Source organism: Protopterus annectens, chromosome 1.part2 (genome assembly GCF_019279795.1).
Source record: "Protopterus annectens isolate FY-2018-M chromosome 1.part2, PAN1.0, whole genome shotgun sequence".
In the NCBI taxonomy this organism is placed as follows: Eukaryota; Metazoa; Chordata; order Ceratodontiformes; family Protopteridae; genus Protopterus; species Protopterus annectens.
The window spans coordinates 378298518-378317257 of record NC_056727.1 but is presented as its reverse complement, the minus strand read 5'-3'; positions in this window follow the sequence as shown (position 1 = coordinate 378317257).

Genomic DNA, 18740 nt, shown 5'->3' with positions numbered 1-18740 from the left:
TTTCAAAAACTGACTATAATGAGGAAAAGAGGAGAGGAAAAAAGTGAGAAAGCAATGGGAAAGCATAAGAATGTAACCTGGGTGAAAATCATACCAGGAGGAAGGACAGGGCTAATCCAGAAGCAGTCGAGGGCGGGGGTTGGGAATGTGTAGGAAATAAAAGAGACGACTGCTGATGAGATATGATGCATAAGCACGAGTATTGCATATGAATGCAATAAACTATACGGAGTTAATACAAATTAAAAAAGACAAGAAATTAACTTAGATACATAAAACATCTTGCCATTTAGACAACTACACTCAGATATTATTGTGTCACAGCATACTATAATGAAAATATTTGTAAGACAAAAGATATTCTTACCGTCCTACTATTAAAAAGTAGGTCTTTAACAGATTATCAGCAATATGACATTCAGATCAGGAAAGAGATGACAGCCATGGTTCTCGCTTGCTAGAATTTCATGACTACATCTATGGTAAAAAGAAAAAAAAATAGCCGAACTCAATCGGAAACTGCTCCATAGTATACTGTTATACTGGTATACTGAATAAAATACCTTAAAGGCTCAAAAGAAAGCCATCACATTGCAAAAGTAAGAACAGCAAATTCAGTACGAACCTGATAAACATATGCATATAGCTGAAACACGTCTGAAGATGCACCTGCCTCAGAATAAGTACAAAATGTTTAAGGGGACATGGAAGTGTTCTAGAGTATTTCTCAATTGCTATCGCCTGCTAAGGATTCAGAAGAACTTATCATTAGCTTGAAAAATTACTGAGTTGCATTTCATGCATGATATTATTTTAGAAGGCTAGATGATACAAAATCATTCATTCATTCATTCATTCTTTAATAAGATGTTATTTTCCATGCAGAGCTGAAATGACTACTATTCAGGATATTAACAAAGTTAGAGTGATAATTCCTACATAACTATAAGAAAAATTCTCAGAAGAAATCATTCATCACATATGCATTACCACTGCTCAGCTCTCTCAATATTAAACTGGCTTGAGCTCCCCAACCCTCTATCTCTTAATCAACTATCCTTAGCCCATAAAATAATCTATCAATTCAACAACTGCGGTGCCATCTCCTCTTTAGTTCATTCTAATACTAATAGCAGATCCTTCAGATCTTCCAACAAAGTTCTACTAAAGGTATTTAACTCCCACAACAAACATGGTGACAACATCTATTCACATAAAATAGCCAAACTCTAGAACACCCTTAAAGACACAGTAACAAAAAATCCAGTACATTATCAGTTCAAATCACTTCTAAAGGAACACCTTATAAGACACTGGCTGTGCTCCTGCCACTCCCCAGGCTAATCTATTTCCCCCACTCTTATTAACCTTTCTCACCTTACCTTCTAACCTTACCTACACACTATCTACTGTGTTGCTCATTCTTTACTGCAATTGAACATTTCTGCAGATTACATTATAGCTAGTCTCTTGGCTGATCCTGCAACAGTAATTGTAAAGTTCTACTGATTGTATTATATTTACTGCTACTTGATTGTGTTGTACTTATGATTGTGTTGTAATACTGTAGTAACTGTACAGTTCAACTGATTGTATTGTATTTACTGCTTCTTGATTGTGTTGTACTTCTGGTTGTGTTGTAATACTGTAGTAACTGTACAGTTCTACTGATTGTATCGTATTTACTGCTACTTGATTGTGTTGTACTTCTGATTGTATTGTAATACTTAGTAATTGTACAGTTCTACTGACTGTATTATATTTACTGCTACTTGACTGTGTTTTACTTCTGATTGTGTTATAATACTGCAGTAATTGTACAGTTCTACTGATCATATTATATTTACTGCTACTTGATTGTGTTGCACTTCTGATTGTGTTGTAATACTGTAGTAACTGTACAGTTCTACTGATTGTATTGTATTTACAGCTACTTGATTGTGTTGTACTTCTGATTGTGTTGTACTGCTGTGGAGCTTTCTCCCTGGGTCTTCAATATTTAACAGAACCTTGCATCGTACTGTCTCTTGATGCTGTAATAATTCTATTGTACTAATGTTTGCTGTTATTGTAGTTTTGTTTGTTGTTTGTATTACTGTGGAGCTTTTTTCTCCTCGGATCTCCACTGAAAATGGGCCTCTGGCCCAGACAGACATACCCGGTTAACAAATGTAATAAATAAATAAATAAATAAATACATAAATAAATATGAGCATGAGAAAATGCAAAGAGAGAGTTTATGCTAGTGTATATTTGTCATGGGCTAAAATATATAAAACTGTGATGCATGTAGCTTACATAGAAATTCTAACCAGAGAGCACACCTCATGAAATTCTGCCTTTACTTAGGATGAGCAATTACATGCACTTGTTTAGCATAAAATCTTAGCATTTTCATTATGTGTTGATTTATATCCCAAATTACAGCAATCAAAGTATAGTCATTACCTTAATATCCATTTCTGTGAGGCATATAAACCAGAGTAGGCAGTCACTGAGAGTTGTCATCAGATTGTTAGCCAAGAATTTCCTATATTCCAGAACAATTGTGTATTTAGGGGCATTAGCTCAGATACCTATAAAACAATGCACTGCTGGAATGCATGCTGCAAACTGTGACAAATCTGAGCAGGAAAAACTGAAGTTTCAATTTGCTTAACTGTTATCTCCCTGACTTGGAATATTGGAATATAAATATCCATTTTTTCTGTCCATGGATTTCTCTCCATCCATACTTCTCAACTTCTTTGAGCAAGAAATCTGGACAAAGCCATAGATAACAGTGGAGCAAAGACCAAAACATTGGCACAATTTTTAAATATTGCTCTTATAAACTTAGCACATAGTTAGAATAGCAGGTTGTACATTAGCATGAATTTTCTGAAGGGTATGAAGTTTGAAACTGAAATGTGTGTCATTATTTTCTGACTTCAGTCCCCAATTATATGTCAGAAAAGATTTTAAGAGGAACAGACCAAAAACATGGGGTACAAAATCTAGACATCCTGCAAAAATCTATACAGTTGAGAGGTATGTCTCCAGCTCTTTTTCTGCTGGGTAGCCATTTAGATTAAAATTAGCAATTTTGTTTTCATTATTACCTCCACTCTATACGTATTCAGCAACAGAATTACTTCAGGAGAGCTAGAGGGAACAGAAGGGGGTTAGGGGGCTGCTGCAGGAGGGGCTGCTCTGGGGGGGATGATCTATTACCCAGACTAGGACACTTTTGACCGTGATTTGACTCTAGTCTCAAATATCACCTGAGACTAGCACAGGCAGAATGCAGAATGGGAAATTGGTCATTTAGTTTATTCTGTATTAGTACTGCCAACTAATCATGAAGTAATAATATGTAATTAGAAGCTTAATGTATTTAATTAAATTTATGTCTGTAGATATTCTCTTTGCACTGACAATAATTAAATTAACAGTATGTAGTTAAATTTTAATTTGTATTCAAATACATTTTTTTGGATTCAGATCTATGTTACTTTTTCTTTTTCTTTCAGCTGTTCCCATTAGGGGTCACCACAGCGGATCATCTGTTTCCATTTCTTCCTGTCCTCTGCATTTTGCTCTGTCACACCAACCACTTGCATGCCCTCTCTCACCACATCCATAAACTTTATCTTAGGCCTTCCACTTTTCCTCCTACCTGGCAGCTTCATCCTTAGCATCCTTTTCCCAATATACCCAGCATCCCTCCTCAGCACATGTCCAAACCAATGCAATCTCGCCTCTCTGGCTTTGTCTCCAAACCGTCCAACCTTGGCTGACCCTCTAATATACTTATTCCTAATCCTGTCTACCCTCATCACACCCAGTGCAAATCTTAACATCGTTAACTCTGCCACATCCAGCTCTGACTCCTGTGTTTTTGTCAATGCCACTGTCTCCAACCCATATAACATAGCTGGTCTCACTACCCTCTTGTAGACCTTCCCTTTTACTCTTACTGGTACTCATCTGTCACAAATTCCTCCTGACACTCTTCTCCACCCATTCCACCCTGCCTGTACTCTCTTCCTCACCTCTCTTCCACACTCACCATAACTCTGAACTGTTGATCCCAAGTATTTAAACTCATCCACCTTCACCAACTCTACTCCCTGCAGCCTCACCATTCCTTTAGCCTCCCTCTCATTCACACACATATATTCTGTCTTAGTCCTGTATTTCACATTCTGCACACAGTCTAGTGTCAAGATTTCACATTATATATTTATAATATTGACTTGCATTCAATTTGTTTTCAAAATATGGGAATACCACATACAGTGATACATAACCATTGCATGTACCACATGAGAAATAGTTACATGTAAAAGGAATTTGAATTACATATTTCACATTACTTAACTTTGTAAGTCCATGTCTACGTTTTTTGTTTGGTCTTTCTTTACCATTTTGTCTCTCCAGATCTCATCCGGGCATCCATCAAAGCACATCAACATTTTTAGAATTGTCTGAAAAGATGTCAGACCAGGATTAACTTTTTTGGGTGGGGGTAGGGGTTCTATTTTCTCCAGAATGGACAATCTGTATTCATCAGACCTTTTGTGTTTGTGGCTCAGATACGATGGCCTGAATATTTATGATGATATTGGATCCATTTTGTTTACCATCTCTTTTTTCTTTCCTGTTGTCTCACATCTGATTTGTTGATTGGGATTCCTTTTCTCAGCATGTAAAGTTTTCTCTAGTCTTTGTGTCACTTATGGATTGGTTTCCTTACCATGTTCACTCTCTGGTCACCTTTGCTGTCCTGCACTTCTCCTGGTGCTTGTAACTACATATGATTGGATCCATGATCCAGCCTGTACAATCTGTGGATTCCTGCAAGGACTGAAGAAGGACCTGTTTACTTTGCTTTACTGTAACCATCCTGACTGGGTAGGTCATGCATTAATTTACCCTTAGGGAACTCTTTAAAGCACATAACCATTTTCTCTTGAAGGCAAAGAAAGTCTTAAAAGCCTTTCAAAATATTTATGCTGGCATCTCCATAAAGAATCGTCTGTGGTGTCTTTATTTGTTAGGTGCGCATAAGCATAAATATGTGCTTAATAATGCTTATGCTCTGCTTTGGGAGACTAACACTATGTACTAGTTTGATGGATGCTTAAGTTTTCTTTGAAGATATCTTCTGCATATGAATATAAGTACTCCTCATTAATAAACTCCAAGATTTTCAAGATCCAAAGGTTTTTGCCATCTTGAGTGCTTTTCAAGGTCAGCAAGTATTGCTCCTGCCAATGAACCTCATTGTATAGTATTTTATTTATTTACACTGTATCTCTAATTCCTTCTCTAAAATAATTTATTTTTCTGTTGTACAATTCCACAAGACTGCTTGTTGCTTTTCATCAGCAGTTAAATTACCACACCAGCACTAGGGAGTGACCAGCCTTGAATCCAGGAAAGACTTTATTAAACACAATAAAATCAAAACACAACATATTGTAACAAAAATTATCCTGTGTTGATACAAATCAGCTTTAATGCACTTTAAAAAATCCCAGGAGTCCTTTAAAATCCCCTCTTCCCACATCCAAAACTTTTTTTAGTTTTGAATCCAAATATTTGGCCAACGGGTATATTTTAGATGCTTTAGCAGAAACAATTGGCCTAAGCATGGGGTCCAAAACATTCTTATTTGTTTTTGGAATAACAAAAATGGAAGGTACTCTAGGTTTTTCTGTAAATAATTATACATATCCAAATCAATCAAACCATCATACAATAAATCCTTAAGGGTTAAATCAATCTTCCTATAAGCAGCATTTTTTTCATTCTTTGAAACTCTATTTTATTTTGTTTCCTCCCCAAGGATGTCCATCATTTTTGCTTCATAAGTAATGGCATCTGTAATCACCATCCCCCCACCCTTATCAGGTTTTATAATTCTAAGATATTCATTATTTCTCAATTCATCCAATATTATTTTCTCATGATGGCATCTCCATAAAGAATCACCTATTGTTCCTCTATTTGTTAGAATTCACATTTGCTTTTGATTGGTGTCTCTACATCTTTCCCTCAATAATTGTTCTAGTTCACAATTTTATGTTTTTCTTTGTGATCATAGCTGCCTGCTGTTTCTATTATTATCAGCCATGATCAGATTTCTGAAGACAATACACAAGATTTTCAATGGTAGATGATAAGTTATCTCAGTTTGATCTTCCATTATTTTATTAATTATATGCTTTCAACTGAGTCAAAGTCTGATATACTTTATGGCTGCTTTCAAATGTGTTTCCATAGTCCTGGCTGGAGATTTTGAATTAAGTGATAATTTCTGGGCTCATTCCCCACACACTTTGAAAAATCTGTTCTCTACAGCATCTAAAATTAATGTCATCGGGTGTTATATATACTTTCATTTTTCGCAGTCAACAGCAGTGATGTACAAATGGTCTTAGTCTAAGAAATTGCATTCCTGAAAAAAAAAAAAAACACAGACCACATTTCCAGCACAGCAATTGTTTAACTGGAAAGAAAAAAAAAACAGAATTATGCTGTAAAGATGCAACAAAGTGTTGGTCGACACACATGTTTAAAATGTTCAGTCCATCTAGCAATATCTACCAAAAATGTATCCCTTCATTTGAAGTATTCAACTTTACTGAAAACATGACTGTCTCTAATGCATAATCTCATTGTTAAATGGCTTTTCACTTCACAGTGAATCAGAGAATATGTCAAGAAACCTTATTTTATTAACCCTTTGCATTATAAACATATTTAATTAGTAAAACAATGTAAAATCATAAAATAAAAGATCAGTTTTATATTGGAAGTTACAGTAAAATCCTAAACTCAGCAAAATCGTAACCGTGTAACACAGCACTGTTTCAAAACTAAAAAGCTACCTGCTTGATTAAAATAAAAAATTAAGTTAGCCTTTCCTCTGATAAAAATCAACTAGTGCTGAACACTTCAACAAGGTATTTTTCTGTTTAATGCAGGGACACAACATGCCCACTCACAGTTTCATAATTTTGAATTAACAAAAAAAAAAAAAATGCAGGAATTATGAGACTAACACAACACATAGACTCTTGATATGCAACTGAAAACATTGAAGAGTGAGAGGGGCAGTGACATCAGAAAATGGAAGGCTGGGATGTATCTTTAAAAGTATATAGACTGCAGAAGCAAAAACTCAATACTTTGAATCTACATGGTCCTGGTGAGATCACACCTTCAGTAGTGTATGCCATTTTCGAGACCTTCAAGGAAAAAGAATTACAGCAGCAAGTTGTCAGAAAGACCCACATGATGGAGGAGGGGAAGAGATAACTATAGTCTTCCCACAAAACCATAAGGCATGGTGGGCATTATATCTATGTGTGTGATGATATGACGTATTGCCAGTTATGACAGATGAAGTAAAGCGGTGGATGTGTAACATATGCGAACATAGCTAGCTGGCGTTTTGTAAAGAATTATGTCATTTGTATATCAAGCTGATTTGTACAGGTGCTTGTCTTGACAATGTATTTGTAAAGCTGCTTGTGTTAAAAAATGTACTGACAGTGAGTCCTGCTGGATAGAAAATAAATACACCTGTATGTCACACTATATTGCAACTATTGAAATGAATATATTGTAACAGAGGATAGTGGAAAAGAAGAGGTTAATCTCAGTCCAGCTTACTTAAAAAATTGCTTGAAATTAAATTATCTGGTGTAGGCCATAAAGATTGTATCTTACATTTCTTATTGCAGCCAGAGACAAAATGCCTGTGAAAACCAGGACTAGCAATCCTACTGTATTGTCCTTAGGGGTAAACTAATTGCTATGCTGGAAAGGTGTATGTTTTTGAAATGGTTTTATAGCTTCCAGATGGTAGAACATATCTTAACAAAGCTGTATGTGTGTGTATTATGACACATATGTGCTAGGTTCTGGTTCAGTTTCAGCTAAAGGTGATAGTGTGGGAATCAGAAGTCAGATGTCCAGATGTGTTTGATGTCTTTCTGTAAGCCAGCACTGAAATTATGTTTTAACACTAGATGAGACAGAAGTGTCACAGCAGTCTGTTTTTGAAACCAGACAAAAGAAGGACCAGTCACCTACCTTACTCTAATAAGTGAACTAGTGGACAGTAATTATTTAGCTCAATCAGGACAATATATTGAGATTAGTTAATTATTTTTTTACTGTATCTGTGTGGATCTTTCCATCTGTGTTATTTTTGATATTTCCTTAATTGAAACTATGGTATTTATTGTAAATAGATATTCAGTATTTTCTTTTATTGTTCTTTTATTATTTATTATTTAATATATTTACACTTTTCATTGTTGCTAGTCTTTTAGAGAATATTTTAATCTTTGTGAGCACTTATATTTATATGGTGACACTGTAGCCACTCCTGAAAGCCTTGCTGCATTGGTCAAACACTATAATTTGCATTAGTTTCAATTTTACTCAGTATAATTGGGTATCCTGGTAAGAGCCTTAGAGTAACTGGCTTTGGAGTGTTCTGGTGGCAATATCTACCTTATAGTCTGGGCAAAAGGGGCATAGCTGGTATATCTGTGCCAGCCTTTCCTAGGTGTGGGGGAATCACATCTCAAAGACTGTGTATCAGCTACTTGGAGAAGGGGCACAGAGCACTGGTTTCACAGAGAGAGTGGTAGGAGGACTTGGCTTGGAATACTTGGCTAAATGAGGACTCGATTCTACAGATATGACAGTGGGGAGGCTTATTTGGGGGCCTGGATAGAAAGAGGGAAAGCCAACCCCATGACTAAGTGTGCGCCCTATATGCTCTTAAGGGAAATTGTGTTTGGTGCAGAGAGCTGCATCTGAAAATACTGTGTGCATCTATTTTTCTTCCAAGTGAATTTTAGTCATTGGTGTCAGTGGTGGGGATTGAGATACCTTGATTACTGTCTCAGAGGAGGGATGTCACACTGTGCACAAGAGCATATAAGAAAGATGTGGAGGGGTTATACTTCCTAACATTGAAATTTCATAATGCTGAATTTCATAACATTGAGACCATAACATTGAAAATTCAAAACACTGAAAACCCAAAACATTGAAAACTCAGAACACTGAAAGTGTGCTTCATAACATTGAGAACTACATTGCACAAGTAAATAAGATCCCATCCACCTACAACACCACCTAGCTAACAAACACACTATCTACTTTATTTCTGCAGGGGATCAAGCACCCCTGCACCCCCCCCCATACACCCATAAATTAAATATACCAAATCCAAGATAATACCACAGTAGAAAAAAGTTAATTTCCTAACCTCAGTGTATGGTGATTGTGATACAATGAGGTTAGGAAATTAACTTTTTTTCCACTGTAGTGCAATTTTGGAGTTGGTATATTTAATTTACGGAGGGTGAGGAGGACAGATCCCCCAACATGGGGGGTGCAGGGGGGCTTGCCTCCTGAAGAAATGAAGTAGAAAGTGTGTTTGCTAGTTAGGTGTTGTTATAGGTGGAAAGGATGTTATTTACATATGCATTGTAGTTTTCAGTGTTATGAAGCACACTTTCAATGTTCTGAATTTTCAATGTTTTGGGTTTTCAGTGTTTTGGGATTTAGATGTTTTGGTCTCAGTGTTATTAAATTCAATGTTATGAAATTTCAGTGTTATGAAGTAAACTCATGGACAGTCATTCTGAGTGTGAGAGATAGAGCAAGATATGAAGTGAACAGGCAGCAGATTGTGCGGACAGGTTTCCCTTTGTTTCTGTAAATGTATTTCTTCTTAGAAAGAGTTGTAAACCCATACAATGGTGAATAGAATTGTTGAGGAGTGGGAACCAGAGAGGATTTCAAGACAGTATGGGAGATGAAGATAAAGCAAAAGGGGGATGGTAGAATCTTAAATGCACTTAAGGGAGATTAGATAGGCTTATTATCCCTTTGTGCCATCAAGCAAAGGTGATGTAATGTAAAGTTAGAGACTTCATTTTAATAATCTAAGAACTTTTGCAATTGTATGACATCAACACAGCCTCAAGCTTTAACTCTGATTTTGAGCTTATACTCGAGTAAAGATCAATCTAAAGTGATAACTACACCATGGGCAGCACTTCTAAACCTCAGTAAAATAATTTCTGCAGTGGAATTACCACAGAAAATCCAAGCAGAAGCAAAGCAAGCATAACTCCCATCTACTGAAAAAACTTGACTGAAGAATGTTAATATCTCCACTTGTGCTCCACAAATTTGCAAGCTTAACAAATTCATCTTCCAAGGCTACATCTCACTGTTACTAAGCAAATAATTGAAGCTATAGCAGCCTGGTGATGGTAAACAATGTAAAATATACATATAAATCTGAGAAAACTAAGATGAAAAATATACAAGTGTAACTGGAGTATGGTGAAGAGCACTAGTGATGAACATCTAGTACAAATGCAGTGCACTAAATGCTCCAGGGATACTGTATGATACTATGAATTAATTTATCGGGGAGACCTGGGAACACTGTCTTTTTAAGTAATTTGCTAATTCATGTAGTATACAAGTGGTTATTGTGTCCAGAGAATGAAACCTGTGACTGTCTGATAAAAAGCCATATTCAATAAAGCCTACAAGGTCCATCTACACCATGTGCACATCATGCCGTAACACACACACACACACACACACACACACACACACACACACACACACACACACACACACACACACAGACATACACACACTCACTCACTCTGTAGTACAATGTTTTTGATTCAGTAATCGGTTCTACATGGTGTGTATAACTACACACACCCGCACAAACAAGGTAAACACTGTGGCATGCTAATTACATCATAAGCAGCTGAACTGTATGCCAATCAACAAATTGAAGATGATGGAGCTATTCAACAAGTTATAAAGCAACCGTGTAGACTCAGTGTGGGTTTTTCCTGCGAATTCCAGCACCAATTGGAATACAGCCATAGAAGAGAGTCTATACAGCAACAATGTTAGGGACTTCTGTTGCTTTAATTCATGTGTATGTGCAACAGGTTAAAGTCTATGCTGCTGCTTCTGCTAATAGACCACAGCCAAGAAGGAGAAGAGTTTTCAGACCCTGGTTAACTTATCACAATCTACATGATGTGGAAATTGTAAACCACTGCAGGGTGGATAGAGACACATACAGGAACTCTGCAATCTCTGTCATCCTCAACTCACAGCCAGGGCAAACCAAGGGGAACACATCCCAGTGGAGATAAAGGTACAGTATGTGTATCACTTAGAATCTTAGCTACAGGTGCATTTCAGAGACCAACAGGGGACATGCTGGGGTGTCACAGGTGTCAGCATCCAGGATCCTCCATTAAGTCTTGAATGCTATGCTCCAACATGCTAGATACCGCATATATTTTCCCTGTACTCCTGAGGATAGGGCCAAAAATATGCAGGAGTTCTACCCTGTAGCACACTACCCTGTAGTACTGATTGCCATAGATTGTACACATATAGAAATTAAGGCACCGCCCAGGGAACAGGGAAAGCTTTATATTAATAGAAAATACTTTCACTCTATTAATTGGCAAGTTGTGTGTAATGCCAAATTAATCGTCTTGAATGTGTGTGCTGGCAATGCTGACAGTTACAATTACTCACATGTCTGGCACATCTCCCATATGTATCAGCTGTTCACTAGAGGGGTTATTCCACAGGGTCATTTACTGGGGGATGCAGGTTATGCACTGAAATTGTAGCTGATGACGCCTATCAGAAATGCACATGCACACCTGCTGAAGAATGTTATAATGAGGCACATGCTCAAACTAGAAATATCAATTAGCATGTGTTTGGCCTGGTGAAGTTGTGGTTGCGGTGCCTAGATACATCTGGGGGATACCTGCAATACAATCCACAGACATGCACTGAAATATCCACAGTATGTGTTATGCTACACAACATCATCCTGAGAAAACACTTCGGCAGGATCAACAAAGGGAAGGGGCACACATCCCACCACCAATGTCAAGGTCACCATAGCCACATGCAGGTGAGAAGTCAGAGTGTGAAACAGCAGTTGCTGTGGGTGTAGGCAGATGTAAGCGTGCTCAATATACCCTTGCATTGGCTAACAGACAACACATAGCAAACTCACTCACCACCTAAGAGCCTAAAACTTTCCTCCTATGCACATACATATAGTAACATTGATGCCAGGCAACTCTCACAACCTTTACCTCCCTATATATGTACTGTGTACTGCTTGCATCAGACGGTCAGCTCTGAACTAAAACTGTTGCAACTGCTGGATTTGCAAGGTAAGTGTCGGACCTGGAGTATAGTGCATAATAATATGAATGACTGGCATATCCTTGCATGTTGTTACTTGATAGTGTAAGCAAGTAAAAGGCTGGAGATTTATACAGAAATTACGTTAACAAGTGACAGCAAAGACTTATTTCACTTATATGTGTCCTTTTTTTAAGTAGCAGTCCTCAGGCATCAAAGATTCACACAGTCATACCTCTCAAAAGAAGTGATGTTCACTGCATGCCCTCAGTTTAGTATCATACATCTGTACTGGAAAATCATTAAAGAGAGAAGTTACAAAGTAATGATACACATTTTAGTTTGAGACTTCAAAACCCTCACAAGATCATTCACAATAAAGTTGGAAAATGTTGATGCTATCAACTGTCTAACTTTCTAAGACCAATATAAGTCAAAGGTACAATTACCAATTCAACATCACAAATGCAGATATACTAAGCACTAAGTCAGCTGTGTACCCTGAGCATCAGATGCAAAGCTTATGTATTTCTGAATCAGAAAGATGCAAAACAGGGATATGACATATTTATCATCACTTGCAGAGGGTGTTGGGGGCAGAAAGCCTTGGTTGACACAAAAGGTCGGTGAGTGTGTGTGAGTAAGAAAGAGAAGCAGGCAGACATTTGGATAAATCAACAGATGGCTAAATGAGTTTTAGGCAGCATGGCTGAAACATGTAACTGTTTTGTGTGTGTCAGTAGAGGTTCTCAAGGTGAAGTTGGTATGTGAATGTCTGCAGAACAAAGCTCTGTGCTAGTTCTACATCTTGATTTGTCAGACAGGTGAGAGCCATGCATGGTAGAGGTGGCAGTTCCTCACTGTTTCCCCTGACCATGAGAACTGGATCTGCTAGGAGTTTCACTGGGAGGTTCATGCCCACGGTCAGATGCATTGCTGCTATCTGAATGTGACTGATGCCTGCTGGAGTGTACCCTTTGTGAGTACATCCAGGACCATGACAGCATGGCTTGCCATGTCTGGGTGTACACAACTCATCTACTAATGGAGCAGTGCAAGTACTGCCACTATGGGACCATGATCAGGCACGGCCATGTTGGCTAACAGCAGATGATGTGGATGACCTATGCCTATGAGAATGCCATCCCCTTCCCATCAGATGTTCTATCACAGACACCGCTTATGCCAACATGTCATTCATCTGATCCATTGAATTGACGACATGGTGGAGGCAGTCAGGCATGTCATCCTGTGCCACATTGAAAACCCTAATAATTTCTCTGGAATGCATATGGGAACATTACCTTTGACTCCAGGATGGCCCTAAACATACGTTGAGTGGGACAGGAAGAGAACTTGGATCAGATGGAGGATTGACAACAGAGCTCCTCTGAACACCCCTAACAACCCCCCTGCATGACACCTCATCTACACTTTGGCTATGGCCAGACTCAACAGGCAGTGAAGCCACAGTAACCACACTTCCCTGATCAATTGTCTTTCCCACCTGTCCAATATCTGTGGTCTCAATGGAATGGGTAGGTGTAGGCCTACTGGCTGTGTCCAATGGAATTTAGGAGGATGGCTGTATGTCAACCTCAGTGTCAAATTCAACGTCTGCGACTCCTAGCTGTGCCTCTGTTTGGCCACCATAGGTTCATAGGTTCATAGGTTGGTACTAGGCTATCAGCCCTAGGGCCTATACAAGCCTAGCCATAACAATTCCCTGGCTATTTCTTCCCACATTATTTACTTTCCTGGACCCCTGTCTAGCAGGGCGAATGACGTGATCCCTGGGGTGAATTTCCTTTCTCCCATCCAATCGTCTAGGTTCCTCTTGAAGAGGTCCAAAGAGGCACTCTGCTTGACATGTATGGGCAATCTATTCCAGAGTCTGGGGAGTCTCTGGGTCAGGAACCTATCCCTCCAGCATGTTTTGTTTATTGTGATGACAAGGCTTAGATCCCTGGAGCGTGTAGCTCTGAGGGATTGGGATTTCTTTAAGTGTAGCATGTCCAACAGCTCTGGGTTTGACATGGCCTTGTATGTTAAGCAGAGATTGCCTCTGAGTAGACGATATGCGACAGAGTATAGCTGGAGTTTTTTAAGGCGGTCAGTGTAGGACATCTGCTTTAGGCCTGTGATTCTTTTAGTGAGGTATTTCTGAGGCCTTTCCAGTTGTTGCAGATGTCTTGAGAGGTACATACCAAATGGGGCATTGTATTCTATAATGGGTCTAATGAGGGATGAGTACAGTGGGTCAATGACCTCCTTTTTTCTGGATGAAAAGCCCTTCGTGATGAGGTGTGCCACATAGAAGGATTTCCTGACTGTTGTGGCGATGTGGTTATCGAAGGTAAGACCACTGTCCACCTGTGTCCCTAAGTCTCTTATCACACTTTCTGTGTTTAGTGTACTGCCACCTATATGGTAATTCATAGATACATGTTTTTTCCCAAAGGGAATAAGAATACATTTCTTGGCATTGAGCTTGAGCCCATGGCTCTGGCACCAAGCATCTGTTTCTGTAAGGCCCTTTTGTAGAGTATCCACATCATTTGGGGATTCAATAATGGCTCCCAGTTTGCAGTCATCTGCAAACTTTGTTAGCCAGAGTCCCTTAGTGTTGACCTGTACTTCAGAGAAGTAGATGCCAAACAAGAGCGGCCCCAGGACTGAACCCTGAGGTACTCCACTTGTCACTTGTCTGGAGCTGGATTTGGAGTCGGCTACTTTTACAGTGTGGGTTCTATCAGTAAGCCATTTAGCAACCCATTGGGTGACATAGGGATTAATGCCCAACTTAGTAAGTTTATCTATGATTCCAGAGTGGGGGATGGTGTCAAAGGCCTTGGCAAGGTCCAGATAGGCTGTGTGGACCACCTTACCCTTATCCATGGCTCTGGAGACTGACTCAAAGAAGTCAATCAGGTTCAGGAGACAAGATCGGCCCTTCACAAACCCAAACTGGGTGGGGTCCAGTGTTTGAAGGTTGCCAATGTCTTTGTTTATAAGTTCCATGATAATATGCTCCATGGCCTTGCAGATAAGGCTTGTCAGACTGATGGGACGGTAGTTTCTGGGATCCAAGGTGGATCCCCCCTTGTGGATTGGGATAACTGTAGCTCTGCGCCACTCAGTGGGCACGAAACCCGAAGTGAGGCTATGATTAAACATGACACTTAGGTGAGGTGCCAGTACATATTGTAGTTCATGTAGTACACAGCCCGGGATGTCATCTGGTCCCATGGATGCTGTATTCTTGGCTTTAGAGAGTGTGTTTTGTACCTGTGTGGCCATTATTACTGGAATTTGGCAATCTTCCGGCATTGAGATGGGCCATTTAGGGGGTGAGAGGGTGGTGAAGTTGGCACTGAATCGATCTGCCAGGATATTGGCAATATCCTTCGGATCAGTATATTTAATGCCATTCTGTTTTAGCTCAGAGCAGATCTGAGCATTGCCATTTAGATTCTTGACATAGTTATAGAATGCTTTGTGGTTGTCTTTGGAGTCTTTGGCAATTTTATTTTCGTCACTAGCTTTGGAGGATTTTATGAGGCATCTCAGTTTCTTACTGAGGCTTGTAAGGGAGTTTTTTGCATCCTGGGATTTTCCTCTTTTCTGCAAAAGTTTCTTCCTTTTGTTGTAAAGTTTGTTTATGGCAGGGGACCACCAGATTGGCTTCCTTTTTTGGATGAGAGCATTTTGGTTCTATTTGGGATGGCACGATTCATGCATGAGTGGATGTGCTCGTACAGTGCCTTAGTGTAGGATTCAGCAGTTTAACTTTCAGTTCCCATCTGCATGGGTGTCTTGAAGTTTGTCACTTCCGACTTGAGTAGCATGAAGTTGGCTTTGGAGAATTTTTTTGTGGTGGTTTCTTTACTGGGGGGTGGGGGTGGGATGTGGATGTTAAGGGTGATTAGCTTATGGTCAGACCTGACTAACGAGGGGGTGACCATAGGTATGGAGCATTGATTTCCCATGTTGGTAATGACCAGGTCTAGGATATTGGAGCCCCTGGTGGGACTATGGATTAGTTGATCCAGAGCGTTGGAATTTATGAATTCCAAGAACCGTTGCGCAAAGGTGTTGGGACATGAGTAGTTTTCCCAGTTAATGGCAGGGTAGTTAAAATCACCCAGTATTAGGGTGTTTGGTTCTATCTTAATATTTTCCACCATCATCATCATCATCAGAGTCTGCCGATACTCTGATATCAGGTGGTAGAATTCCCACGCTTCCGCTATCAAGATCAGCTGTGAGAATAAGTAACAGACACATTAAATATTAATACCAAAACTACTATACTCCAATATATGCTAACATAATAACATTGTTGCCACTATTAGAACGTATAGCAATACACACAACAGTCCTGACATCAACATTACACACTAAAATATTTTTGTTAATTGCTCGTCAGTACTGACATAAAAATGGCTTACCATGTGCAGATGGTGGTATTTTCTGCATGCCATATGGTCCTGGAAGAAGTTATGAAAAGGCAAGGATACCATAATCAAAATTAAGAGTAACACATGGAGTAATACTTTTTCCCTTTTATATGTCCATTAACTATTCTTTCAACAAGAACTTGGATGACAAATCTAGCCTAAACTAATCAATCAGAATGTGTTGTTAACTGTAACAATCTTCACTTCCCCCCACCAAAAAAATTCTTGCGGAACAGAAGTAACATATTGATTTAAATTGTTTTACTATACAACAGTATTCAACAATCAAGACACAAAAGCCTACCTGGAAGCTCTTCCTGGGACATGCTTGCTGTCCCTGAAACAGTAGCACCAATGTCAAGGACATGCTGTTGTACACTTTCCTGGTAACTGTCTCAATCCTTGACAGTGGACAGGAACTCTTCATTTGCTGTTAGTGCTGGCTCTGTAGCAGGCCCCCCTGTACCGATCTGATCATGGCCCACTGCAGCTGCTCTCCTCCATGCAGATGAAATCATGTCAGTGGCCTATGGCACTAATGGTCATATGTCCTGCTGTGGTCAACCACTACATTAACATCTGCGACAATCTGCTGCCAAATTTGCATTCTGACTGACATATCTCCATGTGCCCTCTCAAGCCGGAAGGCACCGTATTGCCTAAAATAATTACCTGATTCTCGGGGTCATTAAAGGGTGGTTTTTGAGGATTGAGATACCAGGGTGGAATAGTTCTAGGTGTCCTAAAATATAACAGAAGAATAATATACATAAGTATCACATAACTCCAAAATAACTGTTCCAAGATAAAACAGAAAAAGTAGCATTTCAGTATTACCCTCTGGAGAAACATAAAATAGTCTATAGATTTGGCATATGAACAATGGGCTGGATGCAAAAAAGAAGATTAACAATAGCAACACATCCTTGTTTGTGCTATAACAGAAATGTAACCCCCCCAAAAAAAAAAGAACAGGCAAATGACAAATTTTGCTAACAAACCATCTTTGAAATGCTAAAACTGCAACTGTCCCTGAAACATGTCTACAGATTTAACACTGAACATTCCATTTTAAGTTTTTGCCAATCATGTGCATTTGTGAAATTCAAGTACAACTTGGACAATTGGATGGAAAACTGGAAATTCATCCCTGGTTTGGCACCTATGTTTTTAATGATCACAGGTAACCTGTAAATGGTTCATCTCCCAAGTCCATGCTTACACTTATCAACGGTATCAGAACTTGTCAGAGATTTTGGATGCATGGCTAGGCTTAAAAAGGCCCTTGTGATTATTAAGCCTAGTAAACACACATGAACCCATGAACCTATAAATACATTGACAAACATGCCCATGTCATCAGTATGCATCTAACTAATGCATACAGATAAAAGCTTAAAAGCCTTTGCTAATCAAAAAAAAAAAAAAAAAAAATATATATATATATATATATATATATATATATATATATATATAATTATTATACAGATTTTTCTTAATTACATTCCAGCATATGCAGTATGTAGCTGACAAAATGCAAGCATGCCTTCTCAAGTTCAGTAATCCTCTGTGCAGATATATCCCAAAGCAATAGCCTCTTTTCTGTGTTTTCCACATAAAATAGTCTCCTCACTTTCAGTTTCCCTGGCTATGTGGTAGCCTTTTTATGCTGTAGATTCAGGGTTGTCAGAATGGCGAAGATGCAGATCAGGTGTGAACTCATTAGAATTGCTGAATCCCAAATACTTGTCTCTGTGTAGCTGATATAAACATAGTGCAGATACTCCCTCATTGTTTTTAATTTTTTGCAACTGTGAATGATTACTGGTTGGGAGAAGGAAAACACAACAGCACTGCAAACTGTAGAGTGCTCTACATCCAGTGTGTGTGTCAGGGCAGACTTACAAAGTGTTACATGCAATTTTGTCAAGGTTGGAAGTGTAAGTAAGCAGCACAAATGCACATGTTCCGTTCATTAACATCCAACCTCCCCTTCATTTGTTAGCAACTGCATATGATATTATTGCCATTTAATATCTTCAC